At 43.1% G+C, this 25,152-nt stretch overlaps 1 protein-coding gene and 1 pseudogene across 1 annotated transcript in view; one reads left to right on the top strand and one right to left on the bottom strand.

Annotated features, from left to right (window-relative positions):
- Positions 1–25,152, bottom strand: part of LOC144790913 (uncharacterized) — a 1,027,913-nt gene that overhangs the window by 309,863 nt on the left and 692,898 nt on the right. The window lies entirely within an intron of this gene.
- Positions 2,830–3,340, top strand: LOC144791285 (small ribosomal subunit protein eS10 pseudogene; annotated as a pseudogene).

The following is a 25,152-nucleotide window of genomic DNA, read 5'->3' as shown; positions in this document are numbered from 1 at the left end:
TTCAGCCGGGCTTGCTTGACTCCAGTGGGAAAGTGAGCAAGGGACTCACGTCTGAGCATACCCTGCCAACTTAGGGCGAACAAAGAAAATCCAAAGGTGGCGATGGACGGAGCGTTGACAATACAAACACTCACCCCCAGTCAACTGATCTGGGTTTAATCCATCACCGTTCTTGAGCTCACTCCGCCACCCCAGTTCAGACATGGCCATATGCAAATCAGTCTGACCCTGTGCCTCATGGGAACAGTCCAGCCCGAACTGCCAAGCCATGTCTTCCCTGGACCGGAATCAAGCTTCCCAGGACCGGTTTCTGGTATACAGCCGTCTTCAGCCGGGCTTGCTTGACTCCAGTGGCAAAGTGAGCAAGGGACTCACGTCTGAGTATACACTGCCAACTTGGGGCGAAAAAAGAAAAACCAAAGGTGGCGATGGACGGAGCGTTGACAATACAAACACTCACCCCCAGTCAACTGATCTGGGTGTAATCCATCACCGTTCTTTTACTCACTCCGCCACAACAGTTCAGACATGACCATATGCAAATCAGTCGGACCCTGTGCCTCATGGGAACAGTCCAGCCCGAACTGCCAAGCCATGTCTTCCCTGGACCGGAATCAAGCTTTCCAGGACCGGTTTCTGGCATTACAGCCGTTTTCAGCCGGGCTTGCTTGACTCCAGTGGCAAAGTGAGCAAAGGACTCACGTCTGAGCATACCCTGCCAACTTAGGTTGAACAAAGAAAAACCAAAGGTGGCGATGGATGGAGCGTTGACAATACAAACACTTACCCCCAGTCAACTGATCTTGGTTTAATCCATCACTGTTCTTGAGCTCACTCCGCCACCCCAGTTCAGACATGGCCATATGCAAATCAGTCTGACCCTATGCCTCATGGGAACAGTCCAGCCCGAACTGCCAAGCCATGTCTTCCCTGGACCGGAATCAAGCTTCCCAGGACCGGTTTCTGGCATTACAGCCGTCTTCAGCCGGGCTTGCTTGACTCCAGTGGCAAAGTGAGCAAGGGACTCACGTCTGACCATACCCTGCCAATTTAGGGCGAACAAAGAAAAACCAAAGGTGGCGATGGACGGAGCACTTTGCCACTGGATTCAAGCAAGCCGGGCTGAAGACGGCTGTAATGCCAGAAACCGGTCCTCGGAAGCTTGTTTCCGGTCCAGGGAAGGTATGGCTTGGCAGTTCGGGCTGGACTGTTCCCATGAGGCACAAGGTCAGACTGATTTGCATATAGCCATGTCTGAACTGGGGTGGCAGAGTGGGCTAAAGAACGGTGATGGATCAAACCCAGATCTTTTGACTGGGTGTGAGTGTTTGATTGGTTCAGATGCTCCGTCCATCACCACCCCCTTTTGTACCACAATGTAAAAGGTAGCACTAGGATCCAGAATCAGGATAGCTGCTGTGTCCCCCTCATCCATAATCCGACGTACTGATTAAGTAGCCAGTAGCAGGGCGGACTCAGTGCTATATAGAGGACGGAAACCCGATAGGGTCCCTTGTAATAGATAGTTGACCTCCAGATAGATAGACAACTGCCTGTTCACATGCTTTTCTGTGCATTTTTGGAATAAGAGGTAACAGAGATAGGCCTATAATTCTCTGCTTTGGACGGATCAAGAGGTGTTCCTTTAAGCAGAGCATTGCTGAGGGACATGTCCGTAGGCCAGGGATAGATTGATTAATTCACATAAAACTGGGCAAATGGTTTCACTTCCCTGAGCCAAAATGGCAGTAGAAATGAGGTAATCTGCAAACCCCGATGTAATAGCGGAACAGAGAAACATAAATTCCTCAATTTGGATGGGGCAGAGATGCTGAAACTTAAAACCGTCACCAGTCGATCAAACCATGTCTCCAATTATGGATGGTTTCTGGCTTCTGGTGGAAAGAAAGAATAGATATTTTTGACCTTTTCCAAGAAAAAGGAGGCTAAGGTGTCAGAGCTCTCCACCGCAACAACAAGAACGTGCAACAGCCTCTAAAGCTGTGAGGGATTTAATAATCTGAACAATAGTATGAGAGGTGTTGTTAGAGGAGGAAATTACCTTTGAGTAATAATCTTGAAATTACTGTTTAAAGTGCATATTATATGATTTCAGGGTAATCTTATATTTGTTTCTGCTCTCTTGATCATAGGGTGTGTGCCAGAGATGCTCCAGTTTCTTGCACTCCTTTCTTAGTGCCAAACGTTCAACAGAAAACCACACCGCTGAGGGTTTGCTATAATGGACAATATGTTTTGCAATGGGAGCAATCTGGTCTAATGCTCCCAGAAGCCAATCATCAAATTGCCTCCTGGCTTTATCAATACACTTGTCAAGGGCCGTATAGTTGCTACTAAGTGTCTGATTGAGCCTCTCTGGGTCACTTTTGACCAGCTCTATGCCAAAATGAAGGATGGTCTGCTTGAGGATTTCCAGGTGCTCATCAGTAGGGAACTTTCTATACTTGTACATCTGAGAGCTCATACGAGTCCTGAGTATGATCAAGTAGTCGGCATTGGGTTGGGGATGAAGTATGGAAGCAATAGTAAGATTCAAAGGCTGACTGAAGTGCATCCTTTGAGGTATTGGAGTAAGTGGAGGAAAGGGAAGGTCTGAGGTCGTGGTGGACTGGTTTCTATGAGGGTGCAATAAATGTGGTGGAAATTTACATTTGGAAATAGGGGCCGTGGTTATCAGGACAAAGGGGAATGTCGATGACCATATGTCTCATGGTGTGGTGTTGGAGAGAGCATGATTGCCAAGCTACCGAACAAGTAGGACGTCATGCTTGTGAATATTCCTATGTAGCTGTTTTTCCATTCCTGCTCCAGGCCCACAAGCAGCCGCAGAGATGTGGATGCCCAAGAAGAACCGAATCTCTATCTTTGAGCTCCTGTTCAAGGAGGGAGTGATGGTGGCCAAGAAAGATGGCCATATGCCCAAGCATCCGGAGCTGGCTGACAAGAATGTTCCCAACCTACATGTCAGGAAGGCCATGCAGTCTCTAAAATCACGTGGTTACGTGAAGGAGCAGTTTGCCTGGAGGCATTTCTACTGGTATCTGACCAATGAGGGCATCCAGTACCTAAGAGACTTCCTGCATCTGCCCCCTGAAATTGTACCAGCTACCCTGCGCAGAAGACTGGCAAACCAAGGCCCAAAGGTCTTGAAGGTGAGCGCCCTGCTCGCCTGAACCGTGGTGAGGCTGATAGAGACACTTACAGACGCACTGCTGCTCCTCCTGGTGCTGACAAAAAGGCAGAAGCTGGTGCTGGAACTGCTACAGAGTTCTAGTTTCGCGGTGGATTTGGTCGTGGACGTGGCCAGCCTCCTCAATAAATTCTCTTGGTTTTGTGTGAAATAAAGATTTTGAAAAGTCCTATGTAGCTTACGGTTGCCAAGAGCAATAAGGGTGTGGTGGAGGCAGCATGTCCAGGATCGCTTTAAGTTTTTTGAAGAGGTATAGTCTCTCCAGAGTAAAAGTATGTTAGAAGATTGTGCGTGTAGAACAGCGAAAGGATTGTGATTCCTATGTATTCTGGAAAGGTGATAGAATTGTGATTTATATGTACCATAAGTGGCAAGGAACATGTAGTGTTCAGGGGAAGGGCTGCTGAGGATTGTCGCTAAAACCAGTATGTTGAGTGAGGTGTGGTGATGTCTCTGGGACCAATACAGCTTCATATGATGAAAGTTAAGTACAAATAGGGGAAACTGAAAGAATGATAATGGTTGTCTTATTTCTAACAGACATAGAATTCCAACGCTAGAAAGTGAATTCATGAGAAACTGGCATCATCGCTGTTTACATTCTGTGCAAATTCAGATTTCAGGAAGAAATGATGTTGAGATGGAATAACTTGGTGTGCAGCACAGAGGGATACCAGTGGCATGCCTACAATAAGGCAATGTGAATGCAGGGGGTGATGGAAAGGGGGCTGGGTCATCAAATGTGACGATGACGTAAGCAAGGTGAAGAACTTACTTATCCTGGCACAAGTGACCAATATGCAATAGGAGTACAGCTTATGATCACGTGATTCAAAGCACAATGGTATAGGTTATCATGTTGTGGTAGTACACCAATCATTCAAGTGGCTAGAGGGACAGTCTACCAGAATGTGGCACAGCCCTGATCACCCATGTTCACAGGAATTCAGTTTATCAGGGTGTAAATCAACCCAAAAGAGTAGACTTCACAGAATGTGACTTGACACCAATCACTTAAATGACCACGGGCAGAAATAACCAATATATGATCCAATACCAGTAAACGATCACGTGAATAAAACATTTGGCGTGAAACACTACGATATTTATAGGAAGACCCTAAGAGAGGTTCTCTTGCGCCTACGGGGTTACGGGTTGATGTGCCGGAGGAAGCGTTATACGATATGCATCATAGCAAATTAAATTTATCGCTACTAAACGAGGGAGATGCCCCCAACAGATCGTGATATAACAACCAGTCAAAGTATATAAAGGAAGTTCAAGGAGCCGCCTCAGTCAATCATAAGGAAAATTATATTCACCGACCAAGACTCACAGCTGCAGACAACCCCCGTATTACCGACTATTTAATGAATGGGTAGAACGCTTTTTGGAACAATTTAGTGTGACCAAATTAGTTTGAAGCTATAACTGAAGCTGTGATCCACCCTACTGAAATCACAAGGATATTCATCCATGCAGTGTTTATAATTTATTTGTGAAAATCTGACTGTTCTGCTAAAAGGTCCTGAGGAAGGTGGTCCAACACCACCGAAACGCGTCGACCTTGCGTAATAATTTCGCACTACAACTTGCGATCCCTCAGACGCAGAATAAAGAGTGAATGTAGTATGTGTGAGAGAGTTTGGATGAAGGTTTTGTGAGACTTAATTAGCTTGTTTTCTCTCTGCATGGTTATTGTATGTTTTTATTGCTCTAATGAAGTACCACATGTTTTAGTAAATGATTGTAATAACTTTAAAGTAAAAATTGGATAAAAGAAAAAAGAAAAAATTAAATATGTATCTTATATAAAAAGTAATAAAAATTACACATGTAAAAAAGCAAATGTTGTCACCCTGTGTTAAAAAATAATTTTCAAAGCATACAAATTGTTAATTTCAGAATTGTCTAGGTCACGAGGGAATATTTCTTGATGATATAATTGTGTTCCTCTCTTTCCCTGACCTTAAAAGTATTATTAGAGGGGGTCCCATATCTATGTTGACACATGTGTGCAGTTCACCAGCATGTTACAGGTCATCAGTCACTGAGCTGTGAGTGGGTACGGTTTAACAGGATGCAACTCAAAACATAGGAGTAGTGTTTAGGGGATGGAACTCAGTGCACTGATGTGCAGTTCATCTTTGGGTGGTAGGGCATCAACCACTAAAATGCACAGCAGTGCAGTTAACCAGGTTGTCAGCCAATAGACAGGAGTACGATAAACCAGGAAGGAGCACCATTGAGAGAGATATAATCAGCGAGGATGCAACAGAGCACACTTCACATGTATAGGAGCACAGCTCACCATGATGTAACTCAGTCAAAATGAGTTTAGGTCTGTGGTGGGGAGCACAACATGGCGAGGTACAATTGAAGATGATCCCACAGGTTATTGATCACTCAAATACACAATACTACAGTCCTTCAGGATGTGCCTGTGTGCACAGAAGGACCATTTACCAGAATACAAATAAGCTCCCAGGTGTACTGTTTAACAGGGTGCGACAAAGCACCAATAACTGGAATGCCCACGTACACAGCTGACTAAGATGTTATAGGGCAACGATCACCCAAATAGGCAGGAGTACAGTCCTCAAAGATGTAAAACGGCACCAATCAGTGTGGAGAAGCTCATCATAGATAGGAAGGAGAAGGGAGGGTTACTAAGAAATCCGTGTTGCCTGCCCATCGCCCTTTGGATGAAGGAGTCTTATGCAGCATCACCAGGCAGGAGAGAGGGCTCTCAAAAGAATTTAGACTTTTTCTTGAAGCATAATAACACTCCAACAATGTTAAAAGGTTTTCTTTTTCAAAGAAGTGAACTATGAGCTTTTTGTACAAAGGTGATGGCATGTGTACTGATGACATAATGACTTTACAGCGCTACTTAGTTGCACACAGGACTTAGTCACTCTCTCTCATTATATATTGGTTATTGGAGTGAAACCACATCCTTGCACGGAGCATAAGCTGTCAGACACTCCCATACATTAGCATTTCCCTTGTCTTACCTCATACTGTGCCTCCTTTGGCTTTCATGCCCTGAGTTCTGGTTAGTACAAATGCAATAGGCGGTGCCTGCTGTCTGTTCTTCAGATCAACCAGCTTACATATTGCTATTTTTCATTTTAAATGCCTGCCCTGTCCCGAGCCAACATTGTGTGGTTTCTCAGCAACTGCAATTTAATTTATAGTTTTGGGAAATTCTGACGTCTCCTTCATGGTAGTTTGCTTTATCTTTGGCTTGCATTATTTATGAGCAAGTGAATATATTGCAATTTTCTTCCAGCGCACTTTCCAAGGCACCTATTCAGCAGTTCTCGTAGGCACCTGTTTATTCAATCCTTATCACAGCCATTTGCCTCCATCACTTGCTCCTGCCCCGTCATTTTACGATCATTTTATCGAAGCTTAATCGATCGCTTTCACTTATAGATGTTTATTTTTCAACCACTCTCTCATTTGTATATTAGTTTTTCTTCAAAATGTTGTACACCATTGAATGAATGAATATATAGCCAGAAGCCTGTAGACATATGGCAGAAATTAATCATCTACTAATCTATGCATAATCTATTTTCTATGCATCTATGGGTATCTTCAGTGTGCTTTGCAAGGGTGAGGGATGCAAGTGCGCTTGGAGTCGTGTTGGCAAGTCCTCTTGGGAACTCTGGTACAAAAAAACTTAGAGGTGGAGTCAAGTGTTCCGTTGTTGACTCTTGTTTAAGATCACGGTGACAAGAATAGGTTTGATGAAACCGGTTCCTGTTGGCCATACAGTGACCATGCACCAATCGCATTGCAGGCAGGTGACGGGCGAGTCTTCCATTTGTGATCAGTCAGCTCTTGGCAAAGATAACAAGCACAGGCAAAGCCAATAGCTCTGACCTTTGGGACCTATATGGCTTTGCCAATGCCAGTAATTCTTGTTGCACAGCATCGGCATGATGAAAAGCTAAAAGAAAGGCGCAACGATTTGGTCACCCTCTGTTTATAGGTCCACACATGCTCTATTAAACATGCGTGCGTATAAAATGTTGTGGGTGCAATTTTTCTTATATACTGTTCTGACAGTGATCAATAAATAAAAAAAGAAAGGAAAGCAGCTCAAAAGTGCTTTATTGGGGCATTGCTACGGCGCCGTGTGAGATGGCCGACTAGAGCGTTTCCTCTCCCGCACCGGGACGATTCTTCATCTTTAAATGCGGTCTCCGGCGCTCTTCTTGCTTTCCGACTCCTGCGATATTCGTCGGATTGTGTCTGGTCACTGGTGAGCCCTTTTTCACGTACTGAACGCTTGCCTGCTTTATTTACTTCGCGGTGGTTAGTTTTCCTCAGAACGAATGCCGCCACCGCCGCCATTTTAGACGCTCGCATTTACATTCTGCCGTGGATGATGCTTTGTCATTCTGCCATAATTCGGCATTCTTGGCATTCCTGAAGTATGAATTGCAGCGTTCCTCCTTCTTCAATGCTGCCTTCAGAGAGAAATTACCTGTATTACTTTGTAATGCTGCCTTAGTTGAGGACTGCGTCAGTTGGGATGTGCTTCTTCCTTCTGCCATAAGTCATCATTCTTGGCATTCCTGAAGTAAGATTTGCGGCGATTTTCAATAGTGACACCCTCCTTCTTCAATGCTGCCTTCAGAGGGAAAATGCTTGTATTATTTTGCAATGCTGCCTTAGTTGAGGACTGCGTCAGTTGGGATGTGCTTCGTTCTTCTGCCATAAGTCGTCATTCTTGGCATTCCTGAAGTAAGAATTGCGGCGTTTTTCAACAGTGATACCCTCCTTCTTCAATGCTGCCTTCAGAGGGAAATGCTTGTATTATTTTGTAATGCTGCCTTAGTTGAGGACTACGTCAGTTGGGATGTGCTTCGTCCTTCTGCCATAAGTCGTCATTCCTGGCATTCCTGAAGTAAGAATTGCAGCGTTTTTCAATAGAGACACCCTCCTTCTTCAATGCTGATGTTTTCTTACCGCTTTACATCATGACCTGCTACTGTCTTATCAGGTCTGCGTCAGTTGGGAGGTGCTGTGCTTCTGAAGTTCTCCTGCGCATATTGAATTTTTAAATTAGCTCTGCATGTCTGCACTTCTATAACATGGCGCTTATTTGACTTTTAATTCTCCTGTTGTGGAAGATTCTTATGTTCTATTTACAGTTTACCATCCAGCTTCATTCCTCAACAATTTCTGAGTAACTAATAGACTAATCTGCTGCTTATCAATACATTTGAGGTATTTTGTTTTCTATGGTTCGATTGCGTAAGCCAAAATTCATTTTTACACCTTGTGCAGTGGTCCAAGCATCCCCCTCCTCAACTCTTCCTCCTCCTACTATTGTATTATCAATGGCTGGCGCTTCCCCTAACCGTTCTTTGGCTTCCCAAGCTACTTCTAGCAAATCTTCTCCTCCTAATATTTCATCTAAACGCCTGAAGCATGATCCTCCTTCTCCTGACAAACCTGCCTCTCCTATTTCCATGGAACTAATTTTGGAGGAAATACGGGCATTGTGTCCATTTATAGAGGAAACTAACAAAGACATGCAGCTTTTGAAAGAAAAATGGTTGACTAGGGATACCTGGATTACTTCTGTGGAGCAGCAGGTCTTGGAGGTACAAACCAATTCACAGCGCATATCCTCTCTAGAAAAGTCTGTCCTCTCCCGGCAACAACATACCGAGGACTTGGAAAATAGAAATAGAAGGAATAACCTCCTTATTTACGGCCTTACGTAATCCCTGGAAGGGGATGATCCTGTAACTTTCTTTACATCCTTTATTCCGAAGCTTTTGGATATGCCATCTACCACCTCTCTCAGTATTCAAAGAGCTCATAGACTTGGCCCTCATTCAACCACTTCGGCGAAACCCCGGGGAGTTATTGTTCTCTTTTTTAAATTAAGATATTCGCTATCAGTACTCTCAGGAGCTAGAACTAAACGGCAAGAATCCTGGCTTGGCCAAAGAGTCTTCTTCTCTCAAGATGTTTCCAATGCTACCGCATCACGAAGAAAGGAATTTCTATCTCTACGTCCTCCTTTGCGTTCCCTTGGAGCTCGATATGGTTTGTTTCCTCCATGCATCTTCAAGGTTACTCATCAAAATCGAACATGGACTTTTCAGGATCCTGGAGAACTCAAGAACTTTATTCATATTCAATCTAATGGTGGCATGGATATCTCCACTTCCCCTACTGGTTGAATAATTTGCCACTAATACTTGTCAGTTCTTTGGTTGTCTTTTATTGCAATGTTGTTCTTCGCTATATAAGAATATTTTTTACATTTTCGTAGTGCTGTTCTAAATATTGATTTGTTTATAACCATAGTATATTCCTCCCGTTACATATTTGTTGACAGTATTCTTTTTTATTCCTTTACATAGAGTCATGCCGTTTACCCTCTACTTCATGTGGCACCCTCATTGTTGTCCTGAAGTCCTGGTGTGGTCGGATTCCTGCTCTTCGTACGGTCCATCTTGTTACGTGTCACCACTACCCCACTTCCCTCTTGTATCCCCCCTTCAGGTATGTTTTTTACAGTCATCCTTTTGGATATGTACTGTCTGTCCTTTTTTCTCCTTTTCCTCCCCCAGCGTACTTTTTTCTGCTCCCCTTTCTCTACCCTCTTCTCTTTTTGCTATTGCTATATATTCTTCTTTTCGCTTTCTACGTTTCTCTTTCTTCGGCTATATGATGTATACATTCTGTTTTGCATTTTTTTATATAATTGTCCTCATTTCTTTTTACATTTAGAGTTATTTCTTGGAATGTGAAAGGTTTTGTTAATCCTATTAAACGGCAGAGAGTGCTCTCTCACTTAGCTTCCAACACCCCTGATATAGTCCTTCTACAAGAGACTCATCTCAATGAACTTGAATCCCTTAAATCGAAAAGGAATTGGGTTGGTACGGTTTTATTTTCCCCCTCTAATAATAAGAAGAATGGAGTTGCCATTCTCATTCATAAAAAATTGAAATGTAAGGTTTTATCAGAAGAAAAAGATACTGATGGTAGATGGATTCTTCCTAAACTAGTAATACCTTTGACTGTTTTTAATGTTTATGCCCCTACCCAACCTGACTGTACATTCTGGCCTTTAGTTACGAACAAATGTATTCTGCATAAAGATGACTTATTCCTTTTAAGTGGGAATTGTAATGAGATTATGGATCCATTCCTTGATTGCAAATCTACAGTTCGATTTATTCCTCACAAGTCCCATAAACAATTTTTAGATACCATCCTACAATCGCATCTTACTGACTCTTGGAGGCTCTTACATCCAGACACTTTGGACTACTCTTTTTTTTCTCCTCCTCATGCCTCTTTCTCTCGACTGGACTATATTTTTCTTTCTCAATCCTTATCTCAAAACTTACTATCTTCCTCCATTGAACCTATTGTTATTTCCGATCATGCTCCCATTGTAACAGACCTAGATTTACTTCCACCTCATACCAAGGTGCCTCGTTGGCGTTTCAATTGTGCCCTCCTCTCTGACCCTAACTTCTCTTCTTCATTTCGTTCCTTTACTAACGAGTTCTTTCAAATTAATTCTGACCCTACAACTCCTTCTTATATCCTCTGGAATTCCTTTAAAGCTACTGGAAGGGGTTTCATTATTGATTTTGTTTCCAGAAAAAAAAGAAAATTTCTTCAGAAGCGTAAAATTCTCTAGCACATATCAAACGACTGGAACATCAATTTTATACTTCCTCAGATAAATGTATGTCACCAGAACTTCGGCGTGCAAAAATTGACTTGAATAAACTCACTCATGATAATGCATCCTCCTTTCTTCTTCACAGTAGTGCACGTTACTACGGTGGTCGCAATAGATCTGGTAAGCTCTTGGCTAACTATCTCAAATCTCGTAAAGAACGCACTCTTATTGATTCCATTTACTCCTTTGAAGATATCCTTCTCCATAAAGATAAGGACATACTAGATCAATTTCAATTGTTTTATCAACGGCTCTATACTCCAGAATCTCCTCCTTCCTCTTCTCTTATTCAATCTTACTTTGAGAAATTACCCAAACCTGCTACTTCCCATCTCAATTTTCCAGCTCTTGAACTTGATCTCTCATTACAAGAACTTTCTACAGCTTTATCTTCTCTTACTAAAGGTAAAACACATGGTCCTGATGGTTTTACTGTTGAATTTTATTTACACTTCACTGACCTCTTATTGCCCAAACTCCTGTCACTTTTTCAATCACTTTATTCCTCTGGCAAAGCTGAAGGTTCCTTTCAGGATGCTACCATCTGCCTAATCCCAAAAGATGGGCGAGACCCCAAATTCTGTAAAAATTACCGGCCAATTTCATTAGTTAATGTAGATTATAAACTGTTTGCTAAATTAGTTGCCCTACGTTTAGATCCCTTTATGCCTCATCTTATTGGAAAAGAACAATGTGGTTTTGTTAAAGGTCGACTCACCTCTGATAACTCCCGGGTCTTTCTTAATGTTTTGAACAAAGCCTCTTCTCTTTCAGTTCCCTTAGCCGCTATTTCTGTTGATGCAGAAAAAGCCTTTGATAGAGTAGATTGGTCCTTTTTGTTTGCTTCATTACGCTAGCACGGTTTTGGCCCCAAATGTATTTCTCTCATCTCTTTGTTACATTCCGCACCTAAAGCCTCAGTTCTTGTGAATGGCCAGCTTTCTTCATCTTTCACTCTTCAAAGAGGTGTACGTCAGGGTTGTCCTCTTTCCCCGCTTCTCTTTATTCTCGCTCTCGAACCATTTCTACATTCCATTCGGAATAATAAATCTATCTTTGGCTCCCCTATGGTGATGATCAATTAAAGCCCTCTACATATGCGATGATATCATTTTGTTTATTTCCAACCCAGAATTGTCTATCCCTCCCTTATTATCCGAATTTGACAATTTTTCCTCTGTCTCGGGCTATAAGATCAATTCCGATAAGACTGAAATTCTCCCCTTAACCAGCACTTGTCTTCCGCATATGTTCTCCTTGACTGGCTTTGCCTGGAATAGTACAAAGATCAAATATCTTGGAATTTGGTTTTCCAAGTCTATTTCCTCCTCCATCTCATTAAATATGTCTGCAGTTTTATCCAGAATCGATCAATTATTTTGCTCCTGGAACCCCCTTTTCCTCTCCTGGTGGGGTCGGCTCTATTCCATCAAAATGATGGTTGCTATCATTCTTATTTATATTTTTTCTATGTTACCTGTTCATATCCCTGCTCTATATTTTAAACGTATTGATTCCTCTCTCTCAAAATTTCTCTGGAAAAAAAAAAAAGCTAGAATTTCTCTGGCTGCTCTTCGCAGACCCAAATTGAATGGTGGTGTTAACTTTCCAGACTTCCGTCTTTATCATAAATCTTTCTCTTTGCAACAAGCTTCCCATTGGCTTTCCTTAACTTCTTCTCCCTTTTCTCCTCTTTGGCTTACTATTGAACAAACCTTATTACTACCCTTTTCTTTTGAAGAAGTATTGAGATTCTCTACCAAAACCCCTTATACTTCCCTTCCTCTGTTTAAACATACTTATTCTCTCTTAAAATCTTCGCTCTTTCCGCATGTCATCTCGCGAGAGCCATTTTTAAATACTCCCATTTGGTATAACTCACTTATACTTTTTAATAATAGGCCCATTTGTGGGACATCTTGGAGATTAAGAGGTATTATATGGGTCAATCATCTCTTTTATTGTGTCTCACCTCAATCCTTTCCCTAATTTCAGCTTTTGTTTCGCTGCCCTCATTCTTTCCTACATAAATTCACTATTCTCATGGAGAAAATTCTTGATCGCTATTATTCTCTTCCTTCTTCAGCTTCCCCAGTTCCTCAATCCCCTCTCCTTGTTGTCCTTTCTACTCTTTCTAGAGCTTCTCTGATTTATAAATTATTTTCCTCTTCTAACCCAGATCGTGCTAAGACTAAAGTGGAACTTTCTTGGGAAAAAGATTTTGATTGTATCTGGTCTGTTGCTCTTTGGGACAGTCTTTGGTGTAGGTCTTTGAAAATCTCTCGCTCTGCTTCTCTCACTCAATCTTTATTTTTTCTATATCACAGACTTTATCTCTCTCCTCTCTCTCTATCTCGTTTTTCTTCCTCCTCTGATTCTAAATGCTGGACCTGCGGCTCTTTAAATGCTGATCTCCTTCAACTATTCTTTATCGGTCCTGCTGTATCTACTTTTTGGTACAGAATATGGTCTTATCTTTCTCGCATTTTCACTCTTTCTTTTCCGTTTTCAATCACTCATCTTTTTCTGGGCAGCCTTTCAGAACTTTTAGACCTTCCAACTAACTCACATGGTCTCTATGATCTCATGATTGCACTCGCATTCCAACACATTTCTTCCAACTGGAAATCCCTTACAAACATTTCAATACAACAGTGGTGGAATTCCTTATGTCATTTTCACAGACTTGATGTTGCCTTTGCTTCTTCTCTTCTTCTTGTAAACCTAAACGCAATGTGGATCTTTATTGGTTACCTTTTACCACATTTCTAGACCAATTAGCTCATAAATTGCCCATTCATACCGCCTCAGAGAATTTTCAACCCCCTTGAAGGACTTATACTCTCTCCTTTTTGCTTAGCTTAATTGATGTTATTTGCAATTTTCCTTTCATACAATGCTTTTATACACTGTATATTGTTGTATGGTCGAATGTATATTCTCATAACTCTCATTGCCGTTGTTCTGTATATTATTAGCCTGTTGTAGCATTAGTCTTTCGTCCCTTCCCTCCCCCCTATAATCTTAAAATCCCATAAATGCTTTTATTTCTCTATTATGACATCAGCAATGACATTACTTCAGACTTTGTTTTTATATTTTCTCTTTTTTATTGTTGATGTCTATTGTTGCTTATCATTTTTGCTCTTCAATAAAGCTTTCAAACATAAAAAAGTACTTTATTGCTGGGCGAGCTGGCAGCAATTTGCTGCATGGTCCTCCACAAAAAAAATACATTTAAAAAAATACATTTTGTGTGGGGAGGGGACAACAATGGGGAGTGGGAGTGTGGTGAGGGGGAAGCAATGGAGAGAGGGTGGTGGCGGGAAAAGAAGCACTAGAAGGAGAAGCACTCCAGAAAGCAGAGTAGGAGGTAGCACGTGAGCGAAAAACAAAGGGGGAGGGGAAGAAGCCCATGAGTGAGAGAGAGAGAGAGAGAGAGAGAGAGAGAGAGAGAGAGAGACAACACGCGGCAGGGGGGGGGGGGGGAGAAGTACACAAGGGAGACAGCTTGAAAATACAGGCACATTTGTGGAGTGCTTAGCCAAAAAAAAAAAACGAGTTCCTGAAAAGTAAGCAGTGGAAGGACACATAAGTACAGAGTTTATGCTTAAGGGAATGGACCAGTACAGGAGAGGAAGGCAAGCCCACACAAGTAAAAAAAAAGCAAGCTATTGCAAGTGACAACAACACCAGACAATGGTAAGCAGTGGGGGGCTCTGATCCCACTGTATGTGCAAAATAGGTGTTTCACAGCCAGACAGGTGAGACCTAAAAATGGAATAGGCTGGGCAAAAAAGAACAGGGCAACCAAATTTCTATGGGCGGCTTGCTATGTTATGGTATGTTAAATGTATTTTATACAGCGCAAAATCACTTTCAGGCCTCTAATGCTTTTAGAGAGAGTGACCAGAATCACTGACAGCAACTGGTAGCTCAAGGCAGCAAAAAATTACACTGTGACTAGCGTCTCCCTAAATAGGAGTGTTTTAAGTTGTTTCCTAAATGTGAGGCGGACCGGTTCCCTTCGAAGGTGCTCAGGTAGATTGTTCCAGATTTGTGGGAGCATGACAGAGAACGCTCTGCCACTTTTGGATTTGGTGATATATCGGGGAAGGGCTAGACGGCAGGCCTCAGATGATCGCAGTGTCCGGCCAGGAACATATTTCTCCAGGCGTTCTTATATATACACTGGTGCTCGGCCATAGATTGCTTTGATGGCAATACAGAGGCCTTTAAATTGAGCTTTCTGTTTGATGGGGAGCCAATGTAATTTATGTATGAGAGGGGTAGCGCTGGTCCTTCTAGGAAGTCTAAAAATGAGCCTGGCTGCATCATTCTGCACTACCTGCAGTCTCCTAATACGTTTCTGGGGAAGGCCAATATAAAGGGCATTCCCATAATCTAGCCTAGAGACAACAGTGGCGGATACAATTGCCTTTAGTGAGGCCATTGAGAGAAGAGGGGCATGTTTCCGCAACTGCCTATCAACCGTATACAGGTTCCCACCACCGTGATGACCTGGCTGGACATGGACAACTCAGAGTCAATTTTTATACCCAGGCTTTTTACAGCCAGGACTGGTATGGGGCAGTGCCCAGTCCGGTGGCCAAAAAAGGTCACACCAAGGGCTGTTTTTTGTGGGAATGATGAGCACTTCAGTCTTGTCAGGATTCATTTTCACAGATTTGGCCATCATCCAATTCACTGTGAATCTGAGCAGCTTTTGCGCCGATTCCTGGGCCTGACTAGAGTTGCTAATTCGCATGAGGAGTTGGGTATCATCAGCATAATTGAAGAGCCGGCAATCCATGTGATGTGAGCTTGTAGTTGTATATTTATGTAACTTCCATAGCCATTCGACTTTACTTCCTAAGATAGTTTCAGGTATGTAATTCTTCTTATTACCTGCTCCAGTCCTCTCTCTATTTCCAAACCTTCATAATCTTTGTCGCAGGTGGGAAAACGAGCAAAAAGGCTATTAAGGAACATGGTGAATTTAGGAGAAGAGATTTGTCTGTGCGGAAGTAGAAGGGTAGAGATGTGTTTAATCTTGATAACATTAGTTAAAGTTATCAGCTCCAAATATAGGACTTAGTATGCACCAAGCCATTTTTCAGTTGCAAACCCACAAAATCACAAAATCATAGTTTTGTGAATGCAAAATAGCTTTTTGCTGTGTACTAAACCCGCTTTGTAATTTTGAAAAAGCCTTTCCCAATGGCAAAATGGACTTTGCAACTTATTTAGAATTATGATTAGGGTGGGTGCGAAATGGGCATTCCGAAAAAGTTATCAACATTTCAAATGATGTGCTAACTCATTCGCTGAGGGGAGGCTGTGCACGTTGTACAACTTTTCCCTTTGGACTTGTGTGGGCAGCCTCGGGGACTGGGGAAGGCAGTGGTCTGCACCGCTGATGTCTTCCCAAGCAGGAAACATTTTTCTTTTTAAGTAGCACCAGTTACTTTAAGCGTCAATGGCTACTTTACAAAACATAATGTTACCTGTTTGAGAATGTAAATGTAGGGATGGTCGCCTACATCTCCTTGTGGGCCACCATCACTGTGTTGATAGCCAGTTGCAAGGGGTTGCAAATATCAACCCGCCTAATTAATATTCATTAGGAAGGTCAATCTATGACTCATTGAGACTGTACCCCAGTTAGAGAGGGCAGGGCAGGATGGAAGGATGGGGAGCTAGCTGCCCTTCTGAGACCACTGTAGGTCGGCTGAATACCGCCCACATAGGTCCCTCAGGTGAGCGCTGGTGGACCCTCGCTCTGGAGAGGGGAGATAGGGGGCCGGGGAGCAACAGTCCCACTGAACACACCTTGAGGAAACTGGGCCCTGGATTAGTTTGGCCCACTTGGACACTCTCCTTGTGCTTTGCTTTTGGCTCCACGCTGCCTTCACCAAATATGTGTGCTTACTGCCCTAGTACTAGGGTGGATGGGCTGTTTGAAGGGCTACTCTTTCGTATCTATATTACAATTCCTTGGGAAGTGCAACTCTGGGCAGTCTGAGTGCTTGAGTTGGAACTTCTTCTGATACAGGCGTGGCCCACCTGATGGATTGGTATCCCACAAGAAAACTGATCAGTACTGACATTGCTGCCTCAGTCTCCTCTGGTAGATTTGGACTCCAGTGCAAGTCACTAGTTTCTAGTTCTCAACAGTGACCCTCTAGGGAAGATCTTGAGTTCCTGGCTTGAAAGTGCCTTTGCTAGAGTCCATTGTATTGACTCTGATGTGGCTTCCTTATATAATGCTCACGGTCACAACACCACTAGCCCAAAACACCCATGTGGGCCTGGGCATGGAGGCCTCAACCTAGGTACTTTGAATGGTCTTCTCCCAAAATATAGACTAATGGGTCTCCTTTAGGGGCATAAGGTAATGAAAGAATCTTGCACCTTGCTGAATCAGTACCCCTGGGACCAGCACACTCATGCTGAAGTTCCGGTCCCAGCTTCAGCCCCCAACCAACAGCCTGAACCCATGGACAGATCAGACAAAATCTTTCTGGCAACTAAGGCAACAAAGGAGGCCCTTGCAGGCAAAATAGACACTATGATTATGGACATGGGCCTTATCAAAGAGGATCGTCATCTTAAACTTGCAGACAGGATCAAAAACACTGAAGAGCGGTAGTTGAACTCTGCTGTACTTTGGACTCATCCCAGAATAAACGTACTGTTTTTGCAGAGAGATTTCATTTTTTGGAGTACAGGGCCAAAGATGTGGAGGTGCGCAGTAATTGAAATAACATCTGTGTGGTAGGATATGGTTCATAGAGCCCTGGCATATGGAGACGCTGCTCCCTAATGGCAGTCCAAATTCTTCCCCCTAGATAGGGCTCACAAAGTGCCAGGCAAGTGATCAACATCAAGTGCCCCTATAAGGTCAATTGTAGCAAGATTGTCACGATTGCTCTACTTTAGGGATGGAGATATAATTCTCCGATCAACCATGCAAATTGGACTGTTCACGATTGACAATTACTCAGGTGTTACTCTTTCCGGACAATAGGCAGCTGTCCAACACAAAAAAAGAAGCATCTTTTACTGCAGTCAGGGGGGTGGAGATCTGTTATATGTTGCTCTTTCTTGCGTTATTGAATTTTATGGGCGATGACACTTCACTATCCTTTATGGTACCACCCTAGGCATGGAACTGGCCTGAACAGCCCCAGGCTGAAAGGGATCATAAGAACTGGCAACTGCCTAAGGTTCAGCGTGGAGAAGAAAGAAACTGCATCATCCTGGCGCTACAGTAAATGACCCGCGAAGCAGCAAGCCGAGGCAGAGTGCACGGCACTTGTCAAGCTAATAAGACAGGAAGAGAAGAACGTTGATGAGAGTTCGTCCCTGAGTGAGCCAGCAGAAAATGGTTTACCATCACTGACGACTTGTAATTAATATTTTATTGTTTATTCTATCCTTTTTATCAGGTTGATATTGGTAATTCAGCTGAATGATGGAGATGGTTGGTTGCACTTGACAAAGTAGCAGGGAGAATGTCTATTGAGTTCACTGTTATTTGCTTATCTTTGTAATGTCTGCTAATTATGAGGTAGTGGGCCCGGCTAAGGGAGTGAGTCTTTCCTTGCTGGTTTTATCAAATGCAGTGCCCTCTCCAATATCTTATTCAGCAGCAATCTGAAGGGGTCATGTCTCTATGTCTGACCATTGCCCATTCATATGATTGGGCGGATAACTGCTGTGCCTTGGCCCTGGGTCTTGGCAGTTGGGGTTTGTTTCAATTGTTTAATTGTCACATGCTCGCACATATCCCATACAACATGGGGCACCCACTTTTAGGATATTCTGACAGAAACACAAGGCTAGGTTACCTCAAAATGGATACAACTGACATCTCCTCAGCTGTGGAACACCTGTTAAATGTAATGCTTACCCCATGGCCAAGTTAGGTGACTCACGTGGAATGACAGGTGAATGGGGACTTCTGCAAAATATATAAGATTCATAAGTATTTGAAACGGAGACGGGTCCCCCTGACCTTCCTCCAGGATGTCCAGGTGACTAGGAAAGAAGCTGACTGTTTACAATGAGGATGGAGAGGCCATACTTTTGCCACTAGTTTCTCTGCCCATGCCAGGGAAACCCTGATACGTGTGAGGCCGCGTGGGCCTGTTGATCCCATCTAGACTGACATAGATACACAGGGGTACTTTGTACAACTCTTTGCCAGTTTCCACGGGTGTTACCTTGAATTTGAGTGCTCATATGCTCCTAACACTGAGCAAATACAATACTTGTATTCTGTCTCAAATAGACTGGCTTGCTTGCCTCGAATTCGGATCACTCCGGAAGGGTAAAACTCAACTGTACTTTGAAACTTGAGCTGGATAGATCTCTACTACCATTGGTGAACACACAAGCTGCTAAGATGGGTCTCTTTTCAGTCATATGCTAGAAGTGTTGAGATCCCCAAATAAAAAACATGTTACATCACCTTAAAAAATGATATGCCTCTGCTAGTGGAGCATCTATGATGCCTTAACTACAAGAGCTACCTAGCTAGTACGTATGCAGAGGTGGGGAGGGCTGGACGCCTACTGGCATGGTTTAATAGGCAACAAAGTGGTGGCATCCCCATCATGAGATTCTTCCTCCCCAACGGACATGTGATACAAAATCAAACTGACAATAATAAATCCTCTGAGAATACCCAACACTGTATGAGGCCAATAGAGGCGCTGATGTTCTGTCAACATTGGATTTTTCTAGATGGTTTACTACTGAGACGGCTCCTGGACCATATAGTTGAGCAGCTAGGGGGCCCTATCACATAAGAAGAGATTAGAGAAGCACCTTCTCTCTTAGCTCACAGCAAGACACTGGGCACGGAAGAATTCTCATTGAATTATTTAGCAACTATACCAGTGTATTAGATCACCAACAGGTTATCCTATATACCGTGGCCTGGAAGTGCAGACACCTCTCTTGCCCCATGAGAGGGTTATTTGGTTGTTCTCAACAGGCTGCTTTCAATGATGAATCTTGACAACAAAATCCTTAGCAGGCTCTTCACTCCACACCTTCTGGCCCACATGACTACCTTAATACATCACAAACAGTGTGATTGTATCGCCCACTAGAAGCACTTCTATCAATATTAGATGACTCCTCAGGGTGGTAAATCAAGAGCCGACTTGCTCTTGCACTAGTGCCTCCAATTGGTTATCTCAAAATGTTTGGCAGGCTCTTGAGACTGACACTCTACCGGGCGAAAACATGCACTTATCCTATAGAGCGCTCCATGACTGGGAGCCCTGTGGCCTTGCCCCCTCAGGGCATTACTTGGGAACAGAACAACCTCCGCTATCTGGAGTGAGGATATACCACATTTGACGGATCTTGGGGGTGGTAATCTCTGTCGGCTCTATGCAGTTTAAAGGCCAATATGGACTTCTGGCTGTCGCTGAAACTGTTAATAATGGCCCAATTAAAATAGTGGCCCTCCCAAGACTGCTTTATTTTTTTAATAATTTACCTGTGTGGATCCTAGCCTCCTGGTTCAGAGACCTTGAGGCAACTTTCAGGAATGTTGTTTGGGTTGGAATATATGCACAGGGCAACCCTAAAAACTCTGCAACTCCTCCTGGCTGAAGGTGGCCTAGGCCTTGCAGACTATGAGCCATACTACATGATAGCACACTAGTCCGTCTGCCTGAAATCACTCCTGGTCCCGTCAGACCAGAAGACTCACACTTAGTCCTCGATACCGATGATTCCACTTCAATGTCACACCTGATAGATAGCACAAAATTGGATGTCTCCAATATTGTCCCCTCCCCGCTCCTGCACACACAGGGGATAGCCTAGTCCCCACACACCTATTACCCGCTGCAGCATCTGTGGGAACTCTCACATTTGCTTCACTCATACCGCCTATACATTCACACATAGAGGATGGTCCAGACTCCACTCACCTACTACCTACCACAATATCTGAAGGAACCCCAACAGTGGCTACACTCTTCTCGCCTATCCCATCATTGAACCCAATGACCCTTCCCCAACCCCAAGTGGGGAGCTACTTTGCCACTCCTGCAATAGATATGCACACTGATACCATGGACAATTCGTCTCCCCAAACAGTTCATACACCATCACCTATTACTTATTCTCCCATTTCTGTCCTGATTGACCAAATAAATGAGTTAGCATCCAGCATATCTCTTCTTAAGGATGATATGCTTAATCTTTCAACCATCACGAAAGATCTTCTTATCCTACATAGAGCCACCAATGACACAGTGAATATGATCAGTCTCCAAACGAGAAACTATTGCCCCACTAATGTTCCCATTGACAACTTTATTCAACACAAACGAAATTATGCTCAACCTAGTTTACCTACACCTTAAGTCTCACTACCAATTAACACAATTCCTGTTAGTTTACCCTCCATCTCTGGTTCAAGGAGACCAAGCGATCATCTTTCCGACAGCGACATTGATGACCTTCTTATATCCTATGCCCTGGATTCTGACAATAGTAAGCCTCTGAGCAGTGCTATTCAATCCATTGTAACCAACCACCTCAGAGAGCCTACACTTAATAACAGAGCTGTTAACAGAGATAACCTCACAAACATCAAGTTAGGACGGACCGTTCCAATCCCCTCGTTCAACAAACTGAAGTGTGGGCTTTTAAATTGTAGATCTGCCAGCAAGCATGCTACTGATATCTTCAATCTCATTATAGATGATAACTTAGACATTCTGGTCCTCACAGAAACTTGGCTATATAGCTCCTCATCTCCTATTCTCGACCTACTGGTTCCTCCCTCCCATGATCTAATTCGACTAGATAGGATTAGGAAAATTGGTGGAGGGGTAGCCTGCATTTATCGTAACTCACTTTCAGTCAAACAAGCGGACTCCATTGAAGTATCTTCGTGCGATTATCTTTGCATCAATATCTCAGATTTTAAGCGCATCACTTGCAAGTTACACATAATTTACCACCCCCCAGGTGATAATTGGACTTGTATTGATGAGATTATGGAGATCATGGCATCCAATTCCAACTCCCTAGCTCCTCATATTTTCTTAGGTGATTTCAACCTTCATTGGAATAATGTAAATGATCATATTGTTGGCTGTTTTAAAGAATTTCTATCAGAGCAGGAATTATCCCAATTCTGTGACAGCCCAACGCATAACAAGGGAGAGACTCTGGACCTCATCATAGCAAAAGCTAACATAATTCTACTGGAATCCATCACACCCTGCGATTGGTCTGATCATCACTGCATCCTCTTCTCCATCAATACTGAAGTTATGCATAAAAGGGGACAACCACCAAAGTTAAAGCAATGGAAACTGAATCCACAAAATATCAATCCTATCTCCTTAGTAAACGAGTGCAACTCCGCTCTGACCCTCACGACGGACATAACTGATGTACATGGGCTTACAACCTTCTACAATGACAAGATACTTGAAACTCTGGACTCCACAGCGCCGCTACAGGAAAAAAATGTCTCCACTAAGATTTCCAAGCCTTGGTTCAATGAAGACCTGAACTTGGAACGTAGACAGCTTAGAGCTGCTGAACGTCTTTGGAAATCGACTCCTACCTCTCTCAACCATGAACATCTCAGAAAATTAAGGAATTCGTACAATAGGAAGATTCTTAAGGCGAAGGCAGACTTTTTCCGAACTCAGCTGAACCTAGCAAGTAACCGACCAAAAAAACTCTTTGAAATTATCAAGCACCAATCTTGCAATACAACTAACTACAGTGAGTTAAATGACCTGGCCACTCCTTCATGTGACGAGTTTGCCAATTTCTTCCATGATAAGACTAGAGCTATTGAGCTAGACATCCAATCAAAATTGACTCCCCGCCAACCTATGACACTAAACCCCAAACCGGGCGGTTTATTTGAAGCTCATTCTAATTTTATCAACCCAAGGGAAGTTGCAAAAAACAACGCCTCCTGGCACACCTTCGCGCCAATCTCTCAACAAACTATCTACAACACTCTCCAAGCAATCAACCCTTCCAATCATTTCTCGAATCTCTCGCCACCTGCCCATTTCAAGATCTTAAAAACTTCTATACTACCATTATGGTCTAAAATTGTAAACACCTCCCTGGCTCAAGGTGTCATTCCGGACTGTCTTAAAATAGGACAGGTCACTCCTATTCTAAAGAAGGCTGACACTTCTCTATGTGATCCTAACAACTACCGTCCTATAACCAATATCCCCACCTTGGCTAAACTATTGGAGAAATGTGTTCAAATACAATTATGTAATCACATTGAGAACTTCAACCTCTTAGACAGTCACCAATCGGGCTTCCGAAGTGGACACAGCACAGAATCTGCACTCACACATATTATGGACGATATACTAATCATGCTTGATCGAAACGAGTCATGCCTTCTGATACTTCTCGATCTATCGTCCGCCTTCGATACGGTCAAGCATAATAAGCTCCTAGCCCTATTGGATAGAAGTATGGGCCTCTCGGGCATTGTCCTACAGTGGTTCTCCTCCTTCTTGAATAACAGATCACAAAGATTCAAAATGAAGAATTCACTCTCACAACCCTCCATGGTCACTCTTGGTGTGCCCCAGGGATCTGCCCTCTCACCCATTCTCTTCAATTTGTTAATGGAGCCCCTGGCGAATGCCCTGAAGTCTGCGAACATTCTATATCACCTATATGTGGATGACACTCAGCTATACCTTAAAATCACCTCGCCAGATGACTTCATTGCTCTTAATACTACGCTTCTGAACACGCAAAGCTGGCTCACCAACAACCATCTGATGTTGAATACCAAAAAAACAGAATTCATTCTCATCTCACCACCAAACTACACTCCAAAGATAGACCTCTGGTTAAAACATCTAAACCTCTTTTGACTGTGTCCCCCACATAATAGACTCGGCGAAATCCCTAGGTGTCACCATTGACAAACATTTGAATATGCAGTGGCACATCTCTACGGCCACCAAGGGAGCTAATCACAAAATGTGTATACTAAGGAAACTTAAACCCTTCCTCCCTCAGGCTAACCTAAAAGTTGCTGTACAAGCTCTTGTACTTCCTAGATTAGACTACGGAAGCACCACCCTCTCTGGTCTCCCTAAATACAGGCTTGCACCACTGAGAGCAGCTCTGAATGCTGCTGCCAGACTGGTATCAGGAACCAAAAGAAACAGCCACATCTCACCAACCTTGAAAGCACTGAACTGGTTACCGTATGAAGCAAGAATACACCTTAAAGTGGCGTGCATGACGCACAAAGCAATTCACAACAATACACCCAGCTTCTTGGCACTAAAGTTGGAAAAAGCTGGAGGCTGCAGACAATTACGAAGTGCGAGCACTCTACTTCTGAAACCCCAATCCTTCCGGAAGAAGAGAACAGGCTGTAGAGCTTTCTCGGAGATTGCTCCAAAGATTTGGAACTCTCTACCACCCCTAGTGTGTGGAATCACCTCCCTTACTGTATTCAAAAAGGAAGTAAAAAGCCTACTAATTAACAAATGTATCTCCTAAATTTAAGTATGGGTTGTATTTGACTGTAAGTCTTTTCATCACATCTCCCGCAATTGTTGCTGAATAATGTTTTCGATGGATGCAGATCTGTTTTAGCTCTCTCACTTTTATATATCTACCTTTAAACGTTCTAGGAATTTGATTGGCTGACTTCATAATGTCTAATGTACGTTGTTCTACAGATGCTATTGCTGGTCTTTTACCTCTTATATGTATATACTTTTCATTTATATCTCTATTATGACAAATTGACATTATGTTTTTGTTGATTACCTCTAATCAACATCTATTGTAAAGCGCTCTGATACCCTCGTGGGTCACGTTTGCGCTATATAAGACTTTATAAATAAATAGCCAGATGGTTGGAGGGTCAGCATCCCCAAGAGCAGGGTCTACCGTGTGCTTGTTGGTTAGGGTGGGTGAGTAGCCTGCCTCATGGAACTGGGTCAATCAAAAGGTAGAGTGAATCTCCTAATAGTTCTGGCATTGAGCTGCTCCTTGGTCAGAGTTGAGGATTACTGACACTGGGTGACCTATACATGGGAGGACAACTTCTCACCATAACTGAATTGATAGATGGATCTGGGTTGCTATCCATTCAGTTCCTGATTTACATAACCCTAGTCCACAATATCAGAGGCCACTGGGGACT

The sequence above is a fragment of the Lissotriton helveticus genome, chromosome 11 (genome assembly GCF_964261635.1).
Source record: "Lissotriton helveticus chromosome 11, aLisHel1.1, whole genome shotgun sequence".
Lineage (NCBI taxonomy): Eukaryota > Metazoa > Chordata > Amphibia > Caudata > Salamandridae > Lissotriton > Lissotriton helveticus.
This window is presented reverse-complemented; position numbering and strand designations above follow the sequence as displayed.